Source organism: Heterocephalus glaber, unplaced genomic scaffold (assembly GCF_053883595.1).
Source record: "Heterocephalus glaber isolate CG9 unplaced genomic scaffold, H.glaber_assembly_v1.0 deba00001444, whole genome shotgun sequence".
Taxonomy (NCBI): domain Eukaryota; kingdom Metazoa; phylum Chordata; class Mammalia; order Rodentia; family Bathyergidae; genus Heterocephalus; species Heterocephalus glaber.
This window is the reverse complement of record NW_028258297.1, coordinates 22840036-22853218: the sequence shown is the minus strand read 5'-3', so window position 1 is coordinate 22853218 and position 13183 is coordinate 22840036.

Below are 13183 nucleotides of genomic sequence, written 5' to 3'. Positions count from 1 at the left end.
TCCAGCCTGAGGTCTAGAGCCTATGGCAATGTCTCATGCAAGTCCATATTGAGGATCTGCACTGGGAAGGCCCAAAGCCCAGTGATGGAAGCCAGAAAACCTGTGCTGGTGGGGTGAAGGCTCTGTGCCACCAGGCTGGGGGATCTGCATTGGAGCAAGGAAGTGATGCTTAAGGTGAAGATCAGGGCTCCCCTGATGAGAAAAGCAGCCATCCTGGGGAGTACCAGAGGTCCTCCTCAAAGAGAACACCCAAGTTAGCGTTGGGAAAACCAGCCTCAGCAAGCCTTCCCAGGAAAATCAACAGCCTACAATTTTCCCCTCCAGTTCTCTTTTTATGTCATTGGCAACAATCCTCAGGTATGTCTTCCTCACCCAGAACCACACTGAGCATTCCAAGTTGACCACTAGTTAATCCACTACAGTGGTATACAGGTGGTATTTTGGAGGCAAGTAGTGCCTCACAATCAAGACAATCACAGGCAAGTAGTACTTTCTATTGTACCAGGTTCCTGCATTTTTAGCATTTTTAGCATTTTTAGCACTTTGCTGTTTGTTTTGCTTGAAGTTTTGGTTGTTTTTCACATGCATTGAGCTTGTGAAGTAGATTAAGGCTTCTCATTAGCAATAGCAATTCTCTGAGTTCCGTGGATTAGTGGTTGTATATTCTGTTACACACTTTATTTGAAATTAAGATATCTCTATTTTGGTGTAAATGTTTCATATTCAATAATCCTTTATAGATTTCTATTTTGATCATTAAGGGGAAACGAACTGGAAGCCCATCCTTTTTTTTTTTTAGCCAAGTTTATATCACACCTTGTGCAGTCAGTCCCTTCCTTTTAATTCTCCATGGAGTGTCTCTGCTATTCTAGGCAGAATAGTCGAATTCAGTAGGTTGAGTCTTACTTTCTTCCTAATGAACCACAGTCAATGAATGCTTTGTGTGGCTCAGTAGTCTGCCCCTTGAAGCTTTCTTTTAACCCATTACTCTGCTGAAGAAAATAGCTCTTATCCATCTCCTAGATCCCTGGAATCACAAACTATTCCTGAGAAACATAACTAACTTCTAGTATCTTCAGTCCTGGCTGTGTCTTGAACAATCTGTAGCTTCTCTTCACTAATAAAACTTGATGGCCTTCTTCCTCCACTCAGGTATTGCTTCTGCAGCTGTTTCTGAGAGGTGGGGAGAAGGAGCCATCTTTCCTGGAGGGAGTGGAGATAAGGAATAAAGAAGGGTTCTAAGCTCATGTTGTGGCTGTTTTCCTCTCAGGTTCTGAGTATCTGAAGTCAAATCTATTCCAGTAATTTAAAGATTAATTTTCTTTCAAAAACTCTCATTTGCTTGAGATATTAATATTCTATTCACAAACACAATATTGGTTTTTATCTCTATATACTTCACAACCCTTCCTGGCCTTGTGTTAGCAGAGTTTTTGCTTGGCCCTTGCTCCTGAGACATCCTACAATTCTTCTTACCTTGACTAACAATAAGCATAACAGACATAAATCAGATTTTCTAATTACCACATTTTTTGTCCAGTTACCAAAGGGAAAATGTTTCCATCCACATTCTCCCCCAAATGATAACATGTTAAATAACAAGGATGGCATTGGTTTCACTTGGTTCCAACTCATTCACTGTCATTAATCCCTAGTCTGTGGAGCCCACCTCCCTACCCTGCTCTTTCCTGAAGTTTAAGGGTGCTGTCTGTTCTCTCAATTTTCCCTTCCCGGACTCATATTCTGACACAGTCATTCCTCTGAGGATACAGAGGTCAGTCTTTCTGTTCCTGGCTGTCTTCTGCTCTCTGAATTCCAATGAGGCAGTAACCCTTGCAAAATGTGGCCCAGGACACTGCACATGTGTCCCACCTGTGGTACCAAAGGCTTCCTTTGTTTTGATGCTCTCCTTCCATGGATGTAACCTAAGGTGAAACAGCTTTATTGGATAATTATGTCATTCTTTGACTTACTGAATTACCACCTATTAGAAATCATGTTATTCCTGATGAACTTCTGTTATGAAATGAGATCTCAGCAATCCTATGCACCTGTAAATTTGAAGTAGATTTATCAAGACCAATTTTAGAACCTTACATTTATGTGTATTAAGCCTCTTTATTCTAGCCTGTCAAAGATTTCATGAATTCTATTATGAAGTATATTAGCAGTAACTCTTGGTTTTATTTCACACAAAAAATGGGAGCACTATTTTGTATCTTCGTTCAAAACATTTATTAAAATATCAAAACCAGCACAGAATAAAGTAGGGATTCTGAGACATGACAATAGGAACGTCCTTTAAGTTGGAAAGGATACATTTTTGAAGTTCTCTTTAGTTGTGCATTAAACAACTCTTCCACCAGATTTGAACATATATAAATCTGCTGACATCTTAACTATGGGTCACAAAACTTGTCAGTTTAATTCAGAAGTTATTTTCAGCTTAGCATACATAATATTACTTAAAAATATTTGAATGCCTTCAGGTTAATCATGCATGCTTCACTCAATTGTAATTAATATATTTTACTCTTAAACTAGATTAATAAACTATGTTCTCTACCCAGACTCCTTAAGGCATTAGAGTTTGCCAGTCCTTTATTAATCATTCCATTTAGGATTCAGAAACCTTAAGAGCATATCATTTCCATGCTAAAAATGAGAAAAAAGTCAGAGAGTCTATAAGATCATACACTGTATGATCATACTGTATGATCTTTAATCTATGAAAGAGCCAAGGTCATAAGACAATCAGATGAACAGAATTTCAAATGGTAACAGGCATTTGGAGGACAGATGAGACACCTGAATTGCTTCATCTTTGTTGAAGCAGAGGATGAAGAGGCAGCTACCATAAACGTGGGTAAAAAGTAAGCAGCCAACATTTAATTTAACAAATTCTTAAAGGCCAAGCAAGGGCTAATGAGATGGTTTAGAATATTCTGGAGACACAGGTCCAAAGAGAATAGACATTCATTCTCAATCTCTTTTCAGTGAGTATCCATCAAAAAGACTGAGGACAGGACAAGAAAATAGAGAGATGGTGGGGCAAGGACAGCATGATCTGGTTCAGGAGCCTGCAATGAGACGTAACAGAGTAGGGCCGGGGATTTAGCTCAGTGGTTTCACCACCTGCTGCGCAAGCACAAGGACCTGAGTTTGATCCCCAGTACCTCAAAAAACCAAAACCAAAACCAAAAAAAGAAACATTATAGAGTTCTGGTACCACTGAGGAAGATCCCTCAGGAATATGAACTGGAGTTTGGCAGAGAGATCAGCAAGGAAGACAGAGGAATCAGAGGACCCTTGAAGAAACCCATTTCCAAGGCCAACTCACAAATCTTTCTTAAGTTTGAGGCTGTAGCAGGAGAACCCAAAACCTCTCTCTCTACACCAGAAGTCTAGCGGCAAATATCAAGCAGGCATCATCAGACAGCTGCTGAGAAAGGATCCTACTGTGGAGATGATCCTTGCCTCTGTAGTGCGGGCAATACAGGGCCTGCTGAGAGCTGAGAGAATAGAAACACAAACAGCACTTGGCACCTCAGATCCTGTGCTAGGCACAAGGCGGCAGCAGCTAACAGCTGGAGGAGTTTGAAGTTGTGCTGCCAGAGTGCTAGAACAAAACTAACCCTAACCCAGCTCAACTGCTAACCAGAGTGACTCAGCCCCCAACAGTAACTGCCCTATGGTTTGTGCACTAATTACTTGAGTCTTTACTGTTTTTCTACACACAACATCAAGCATCCAATCAAAAACCATCACACACACAACACGCATCAATCCATTGTCAAGAGATAGAGCAATTCACAGAACCACACTTAGAGCAATGTAGACGCTGGAGCTATCAGATATAGACACATGTCCACCCCATGGTTTCCATATTCTCTGGCTTTTTATGATCTGTGTTTGTTTAATTTTCTCTTGGTTCTTTCCAAAACTTTCCTTGGTTCTAAAACTGCTAAAATTGCCTTCTGATTCCTGTTGTTTTTCCTTATGGATATTGCCGCTATCATTGTGGATCACATTATATACTAATTATGGTTCCATCATTTTAATATACTTATTTTCTTCTAGAATTTGACAAATTTTATGGTTAAAACTTAGGTTCTATGAAGCTGGGTAGAGAGAATAACTTTTGTTTTAGATGAGCCTTTTGAGCTTCCCAGGTGGTCTCAAGAGATCTCTAAATTCTGCATACATTTGGTAGCTAATTACATTAGGCGTTAATTATATCTTTAAGTACATTCACACTGGAAGAAATTGGTAGTCTGTTTAGGGTTTACTGTGTTGGTCTTGTTAGCTCAATGGATTTCTGTTTAGTTTGTTATTGTTATTCTTTGACATCTTTTTTTCACTTGCAAATATAATTTTACTGATCCACCACCTATTGATAGGTTGTGTGCATTGCATTTCTGAGGGATAAGGTGATTCTTGTGCTATTTTCTGTCCTGAACAATAATGCAGCCTTGTTGTCTCATGTCCTTTGTTTCCAGTTTTAGTCAGTTGTACTTGCTTATTTCTAATAGTAAGACTCATGGGTTATCACATGGAAAATCACATTACCATTCTGATTCAAAATGCATTGCAGATCAAATACTTCAATAGGATTCTCAGAGCATAAATTGAGAGGGCAGAAGCTGTGTCTTTTATTCACTACTCTGTCACCTCTGCCTATAATAGGACCTATGATTGGGTTGGGTCCTGTAATTGCTATTGAATATTTTTTTCATGTGTATTGGACAGCTTTTTACCATGGTGAAAAAATACTGAGAAAGTCAGATTAAAGGAGGAAACATTTACTTTGGCTTGTGGCTTTAGTCCATGGTTGGCAGGCTCCATCGCTATGGGCCTGTGGGGAGGCAGAACATCATGGTGCAAGGGCGCAGTGGAGGGAAGCTGCTCACCTCATGGTAGATGGGAGACACAGAGAGACAGAGCAAAAGGAAGTGACCAGGACAAGATATACCCTGTAGGGGCATGTCCAGTAATTCACTTCTTCCAGTTAGGCCCCATCTCCTGTATTTCCACCACCTCTCACTAATCCCATCAAATGATAGTCTTAAATGAGTCAATCCACTGAAAAGGTCGGCTCCCTCACAATCCAGTCCTTCTCAAAAGCCTGGGCTCTGAACATTGCCGCATTGGGGCCAAGCTTCAGGGGACATTTCAGATCCAAACCATAATTAGGTGTACCAGTGAATCTAGGCCTGTTAACTACTCTGCTAGTCACTTTCTAACATATTCTTAATTCAATAATTTTGTGTGTGTATTAATCCCATTTTTATACACAAGCAAATTTAATCTCTGATAGGTAAGCTTCCTTACTCTACATTGCTTAGGTAACACAGTACAAAGCAAATAATAGGTTCAAACCAGGTCTTGTGACTCCCAGGCAATGATTATTTGCACTAAACTACGCTGTATTAGAAAGCTGTAGGCAGCCTTCTAAAGCAAAAACTAATAATAGTTGCTAATGTATATTGAATATCTCCCATGTCAGATATTGTGCTAAATATTATAGGTGGTGTGACTGGAAAATACAGTGAATGTTTACATTTTTAAAATGTCTTACAGCAAAAGACACATTTCCATTAATCCCATTTAAAATACTTCCCCTCGCTTTGAATGCACGTATGCCATCCTTTTTGCCACTTTGTGAAGGAGTTCGGGAAGTCTTTTCTTGTGTCTTTAGTTGTGCTGTCAGGGCTGCTTTGATGCCCCGAGTTTATATAAAACATCTAGCACTCATTGTCATTTTGACTGTGGAGAAGAGCCAGAAGTCACATGGTGCCAGATCCAGTGAATAAGGTGGAAGAGGACACACCATAATGTTTTTATGAGTCTGCTTTTCCATTGGTTGGTGCTCAACAGGAGCATTTACTGTATGCTTGATCTTACTGAGTAAAGATATTCATGAAAGAGGACTTCCAGAACTGCTTCAGGAAGTGGCAAGAATGATGGGATAAGCGTGTTTGAAGTGTAGGGGTTTTGAAGGAGATCTGACTGTTGGTTTTGTTCTCAGTCTCCTGATTTATGTTTATCTCTTGTCTGAAGTAGTGGCACTGGCCTGTTTCTTTGTTGTTTAGCAAACTTCTTTACTTTCAATTCTTGTCCATATGAAACTATAGTACCTAGTGGCTTCTTCCTCACTCAGTTTACTTCTTTGAACTTGACAAGGCTATCAAGTTCACAGCTCTAATATACAGGTTTAGTAATTCTCTGTTCCAGTCTACAAATGTGATAAAATGTGGTGAAAATTTACATTAAACATTTATTACAATGGAAGACACATTGCCATTAATCCTACTCCAATACTCACTTGCTTTGAACACACTTATCCCATTATTCTTGCCACTTTCTGAAGCAGTTCTGAAACAGTTCTGCAAGTCCTCTTTCATGTCTTTAGTTGAGTACCTCTATGTCCTGAATTGATTCAAAATGTTTCCCTTTCATGATCATTTTGACTTTGGGCAAGAACCCAAATTGGCATGGTGCTAGATCCAGTAAATATGGTGAATGGGGATGCACATTGCAATGCTATGAGCCTGGATTTCCACTGGATGACACTTCATAGTAGCATTCACCATATTTTTTTCACAACTCATAATGACATAAAAGAGGACTTCCAGAACTATTTCAGAAAGTAACAAGAATGATGGGATAAGTATGTTTGAAGCAAGGCAAATATTTTGAGGAAATTAATGGCAATACGTCTTTTACTATAATAATTTTTTAAAAACTTAAAAATTCGCTACGTTTTGATCACCCCTTGTATATGAATTCTAGGCAGTTTCAGCATCTGTTGGCCAGTCCTTTAGTCTTAATGTTTAATTCTAGTGCCAGTATCTCTTTCAAGTCCCTGTATGGCCAAAGCACACAGTTCTTTAAGAGGCAGTTCTGGTTACAGTCCTTTTTTGTACTTCTTCTAGTCTGGTGAGTTTGACTGTATTTCTTAACTTTATTGTATCTCAGCTTACACTTTGGAAAATGGAGATAATGCTGTTCATCTCAAATGCTCAGTATTAGTATTGTAGATAAGTTAATTAGGTATCTTGTAAGCAGTTAGCCAGGGACTCCCTTAAGGCACCAGCCCTCAAGGCCCCAGTCCTCAAGGTGCCAGCCTTCTAGGAGCCAACACAGCAAGGAGCCAACATGGACAACAATTGAGGCACATTCACTGGACAGCATTATAAAAAGAAGAGGTGCTACTTCCCTTAGAGATAGAAACAGTGATTGATATTCTAAATGGGAAATTCCTTGTATGTGACTTGTCTTCCCATTTGATCCCCATTTAATCAATATTACCTGGGTGACTGTACTTGTAATCTTATTGGCTGGTCATGGTTTTGTCCCACCTCATGCCCACCTTGCAAATTTCCATTGGGTCTTATAGTTTTGTCCGACTTTGTACCCATCTCACCACATGGCTTTGCTGTATAAGACATCCTTGAAAAGTGGGGTGGGCAGGCAACCCACTTTCCAGTCCCCCTTCTGTCTCTGAACACGAACTCGTGTTTCAGATACCTAGCAAGTTTGGGACTTACATCTCTTCCCCCTATATCATTAGGTCTGGATGGACAAAATGAAAAGTGTTTAGAACAATGTCTATTACACAGAGAATGCTCAGAAAATGGCAAATATTACTGTTACTTTTACTATGAGTAAAAAATAGTTTGGAAGAAGTTTGGTTAGACTCAAATTGTTGTATTTAATATCTTAGTCCCATAGTATAATTATTTGATAAAACTAGTTCCAACCATATAGTTGCATAACAGTTTCTTGACAAATGGACCTACCTCACTTTTCACTTGTCCATATTTTCAGTTTTATTCAATCAGCTGATAATTGCTTAACAAAAAACTTGGAGGGAAAGTGATTAAATATCAGGTAAACAGTTGTTTTTTAAAAAATTTTAAATTACGTAACTCCTGGAGACAGCAACCATTTAACATTTTTTTATTACTCATTTTTTTTTCTTTTTGAAAAAGTAATTATGGATGTTTTAAGACTTTTTTTCACCATAGGAAATATCTATAAGATGTTTTGTACATTTTGCAAATAGAGGTTTTGTGATTTCAAGGCTCATTTCTTTTCTTAAAAAAGCTGCTTTATTGACTCCCATGGCAAATTTATAAAAAGTTAACATGTCTTTCTCTATTCAGATTTACATTGATATGATAATTATATGTGTACAGTTCTTATTTCAGTCATGTTCTACACCAAAGACAAATATTCAAGGGGTTCTCTAAGTTTCAGAGTTCAAACCACAAAGCCTTGACTGAATAACATGATTACAAACAGGTATTGAAAAACTGCAAATGTGTTTGTTTCATAATAGCTTCCTTCTATCTCTCTCACCTTTTTCCAAAAGCTTCTTTCATTAACAATCTATACTCTTTAAAATGCATTTATAATTTTATAGGCAAGTAATTTGATTTAAACAATTACTTGGATCTTTAAAAAAATTTGAAGTGTATTAAAAAACAATAGAAATGACAATGCTCATTTAATTAAATGTTTAAATGTAAAAATATTGATTGAAAGCTCAGTGTTAGAGTGTCAATGGAGAGAACAGTAAGAACAATATTTTAGCTGAATGGTAAAGTAGATTTTCTGGACCTGGTGTATACTTTCATTGCTTCATTAATAGCATTTTTTTTCTTAATTTAAAAAATATGCCTCTAAATGTTGTTTCAGGCTGAGAGATCTTTGAGTAAAACCCTAATTGCTGTCAAGGAAAACATAATTTTCCAGCCAATGTACCGTAACCACACAGTTCTACATTCATGTAAGTTGTTTACAAAATTGTACTGTAATATTGAGAAAGGAAAGTTTTGGTCAAGCTGGTGCCTCTGGATTTTGACTGTAGTTATATAAACATTGACATTTTGTGATTAATGGCCAGGAAAACAGCTACTCACATCAGAAGTCGAACTTTAGCATTGTTCACATGTTGGCCTAGCAGAATAGCTTACTATAATTCTCTTAATGATTTTAATTTTGAAGTTCCAGAGCCAGCGGGGGGGTGGGGGTGGGGGTGGGGGAACTAGGCACATGGTTTTTTCTACTTCCTCACTGTTCCCAACTTTCCTCAAATTCTTTAAAATAGGGCCAGGAATTTAGCTCAGTGGTGCTGCCACCTGCCTTGCAAGTCCAAGGTCCCCAGTTCGATCCCTGGCACCAAAAATAAATAAATAAGTAAGTAAGTAACTAAATAAATAAAATAAATAAAATAGGAGCTAGGCTTTCAGGCCACTGGTACAGAATCTTAAAATGCACTTATTTATGAAAAAGGTCATGCAGTGGATTTCATGGGACTAACTGCAGCTTATTTATGAAGGGGAGATTTATAAAAAGTTATGAGTTGAAGGAGCTGATACAGGAATGTATTTTAACTAGAAGGAAGGAATGGTGGTGGAAAGCCGAGGGAAAGGGAAATGAGAGACACCGAAGAAACAAGACTCTTCTAATATTTTACATTGAGTTGGTTTTTCATATGATAAAGTTATTCATCAGATTTAGTTTAAAAGTACTGGAGTTTTTGGAAAACACAGAGATACATAAATTAATATATTTTTTACATTTCTGTACATAGTTAAGAATCTTCTATTTTAAAGACAGGTTAAAAGTTAAAACAAAACAAGAAAACAATGATTTATGATGTGCTACCAAGTGATTGAGTTGTTTATTTTTATAAATTCTCTCTATATAAGTATGTAACAGTATAGATAAAAACATCTAACCTAGCTTAGGAATTCTTCTTATGCATGTTTTCCTCCTTCATATACTAAATATGCACTTAGTGGTTTAACAATTCTCGTTATTCGATTCAATCTTCATAATAGGCAAGGTAGGTAGACCAGATGTAATTAGCTCTATTTTCCAAATATAGAAACTGAGGACAATAGGCTAAATGATTTTGTTAAGTGACACAACTGTATCCTTAGCCCTTGTTTTTGCATGGTAACATGCTGCATAACCTTGCTCTGAGTGGAAGAAGGCAGATAGCTGGCTTTATAGACAGTATTGGCTCCATGTATTCCTTCTCTTTCAGTATAGATAAAAATCATAGGAGTTTAAGGTTTGAAGTTTCATCTGTGTTGACAATTCAATCATTCTCTTTTCTTTGGCTCTGTCAAACGTATTGTTCCAGGTTTAAACATATCTTGTGATGAGAAGCTTATTGTAGCACTCATTTTCAAATTTGAACTTCTCCATTCGATTATGCATTCATTGGATCAAAAATCTTTCTTCTTGTCTGTTTTGCCCTTTTTTCATAGTTTTACCCTTAAGAAAAAATTTTTTTCCTTTCCACATGTTAGATCTTTGCATGTTCACACCCATAAGTCACACATGCCTTCTCCACTCCACATCCAATAATACTCATTTCTTCAATCACTGGTCACTGAGACTAGTGTTAAGTTCCTTTTCTTTCTGTGTTTGCTCTACATATAGTGCCCTAATCTCCAGAGGCCATCACAGGGTTGTAAAGTAGGGTCCTGAAATGAACAAGATACAACCATTCTGATTTAAGGGACTCATGCATTTGAGCATCCTAGGGAGGGGTGGGTAGGTTGTGTGAGATTAAGGCATGAGGAGAGGTAAAGCAAATGAAAGGGTCTATTCGTAATTTTGGCCTTTTTTTTTTTTGGTTCCAGAGACTAGGGCATTAGGAGAGACATGAAAAGGAATACTACTGAAAGTAAGGCTTAAGGAAAAACAGATAGGAATGAAAGTTATTTGTATTTCATTCCCTTTCAGGAAGAAGTAAGCCTTCCAACCTGTCCTTCCAAAAGACCTGCAAGTCTTATCACATCAGCCAATGATGAGTAGTGGACATAAGCAAATAATGCGACCACTAGGTGGAGAACATCCCAAAGCCTCCATTTCAGTGCATCACTCATTTCCTAATTTACCTTGCAATTAAGGCCTCAAAGAAGGCATTTTGATGATTGTCTTTGAAAGCCTAGGTTTGTGGCTACCAGTGTTAAGAGAGCCAGGAAAGATTTATTGGTAGATGATCTAACTACACGGTGATGTGGCCAAGAGAAACCTGAAGGCAAATGGATACTGAAACAACTTTGTAGAACATGTAGGGCCAGTTCTAGAGCTTGAATACTTAAACATCTTAGTTTATCTTGTCAAGTTCTTATTTAGCCTCCACAAGTAATATCTGTTTGCCTTTAACATGAAGGAAACAAATCATTACATTGTTTTTGTTTTGTTTTGTGTTTTGGTGCCAGGGATCAAACTCGGAACCTTGCGCTTGTGAGGCAGGCAGCAGAACCACTGAGCTAAATCCCTGCCCCAGGCATTACATTGTTTGAAAGTATAAGTTTGTGTGCAGTAGGCAGGCACAAACCTGAGTTATGACTTTGAAGCTTTCTAACTGCAACATGTGCAAATTCAGTTCAGCTTGTGGAAATATAGAGATGTATTTTGGTTTGGCTCAGGGCCTTCTTTTCATCTTTCAGGTCACTGAGTACAAAGAAGAAAAAACTTAATATTTTTGAAGCACAGGTTTATTTTTTCCCTTTTGTGTAATTATTTGATTTTGACCAAGGGATCTAATTTGTTCTAGGCAAGAGAATGGTTCCCTATCCCTAAAAAAGTACTTTTTAGATTCATGTTAAGCATGTGACTTTATGATTCCCAAGAAAGCTTATCAAAAAGTGAAAAGTGACTACAGAGAGGGGTGTCATTTTAAACACTTTTTCTAGCATTAGGCTGGGTCTTCTCTTGTCTATATTGTTTAAAGTCTGGTCAGTTTGCACGTATTCTTGTCCATTCGTGGTCTTCTCTTTGTGAAAAGACTCTAAGCTTCTCACCTACAGCGGCTAAGGGGATATTTAGGTATTAAAAATTGAGTCTTAGTACTCATTTGTTTTTATATCACTTGTGACTTACATATGTCCAGTTTTCACATCTCTTTACCATGGGCAATAACACCTGCTTTGCTTACTAGATGCTGTTACAATGGAAGGAAATCAAGTGCAAAAAGCACTTGAATAAATACATTTATTAAAAAATGAAAAATTAATACCATATATCCAGAACTTCTAGGGCAAAAGTAAGAGAACTTAAGTAGAGAAGGTATGAATTGGGTTTGTACTGAGCTGGGTCAGAGGAGGGTTTGTACTGCACTGAGATGACATATTCTCTTTCACTTACCACACACACACACACACACACACACACACACACACTTCTATACTAGGTCCACATCTGCAACTACATTCTAGAGGGTAGGCCTCCCATAATCTTCCATCAGACCAGTTCTAACCTCTTATAGATATTGTGCAAGGTGTGAGCTTCAGAAACTAGTAATTCTAGGGGATCCAGATACACTTCAGGTTTCTCCTCATCTAGAGAATCCCCCAGAGGCTAGGTTGGTCTAGAGCACCTATTTTTTTTCCCTACACTTGGTTCTCAGCTTGAGAAACCTGCCTAAATGTTTAACTGGCAAAGAGGAACCTCTTTACCCATCAATAGACTGAGCTGCTACTCTATAATGTAATTCAAGAGGAACTCAGGGAGCCATGCCCCAGGATACCTTGTTCAGGAGCTTGCCTTGCTCCCATGAAGGTCACACATCTTTTTATTGTAACATGCTGTCCAAATTCCTTTTCAAGATTCAGACATCTCCTTTGGAAGACCAGGGTAACTTGTTTGGGTCAGTAGCAGGTAGATTGACAAGGAAAAACAAAACAAAACAAAAATTGTAGAAGCATAAGATTTCTTTTGTTGTCATAGTTCTATCTCAGACTGAATTAGCCTTATATCGTCCCACCAAAGCACTTCTGAGTATCTGCCTAACATGGATTCAAACTCTGAGGTGGGAAAAGTGAGTAAGATCTGGCACGGGAAATGCTCTAAATAGCATTTCATATGGGAGACTGCATCTGATTCATCATACACTTTGACTGAACTTTCTTCTGCCTTCTGTCTTCGTGGTCCAATAATTATAGCTAATTATTACGTAGCACATAGTAACTCAGGCATTTGAGTAATAGGGGAGCAAAGATGACATGACCCCATGACTGACCACACACAGTTATGTAATGAGTTCGGTGGCTTCCTAACTGCCTTGGGACCACTGATAGAGCAGATTGGACAAATGGGGGTGTGTAGGAAATAATGGTGAATACAATATTTGAAGTGAATTTTAATGGTAAGC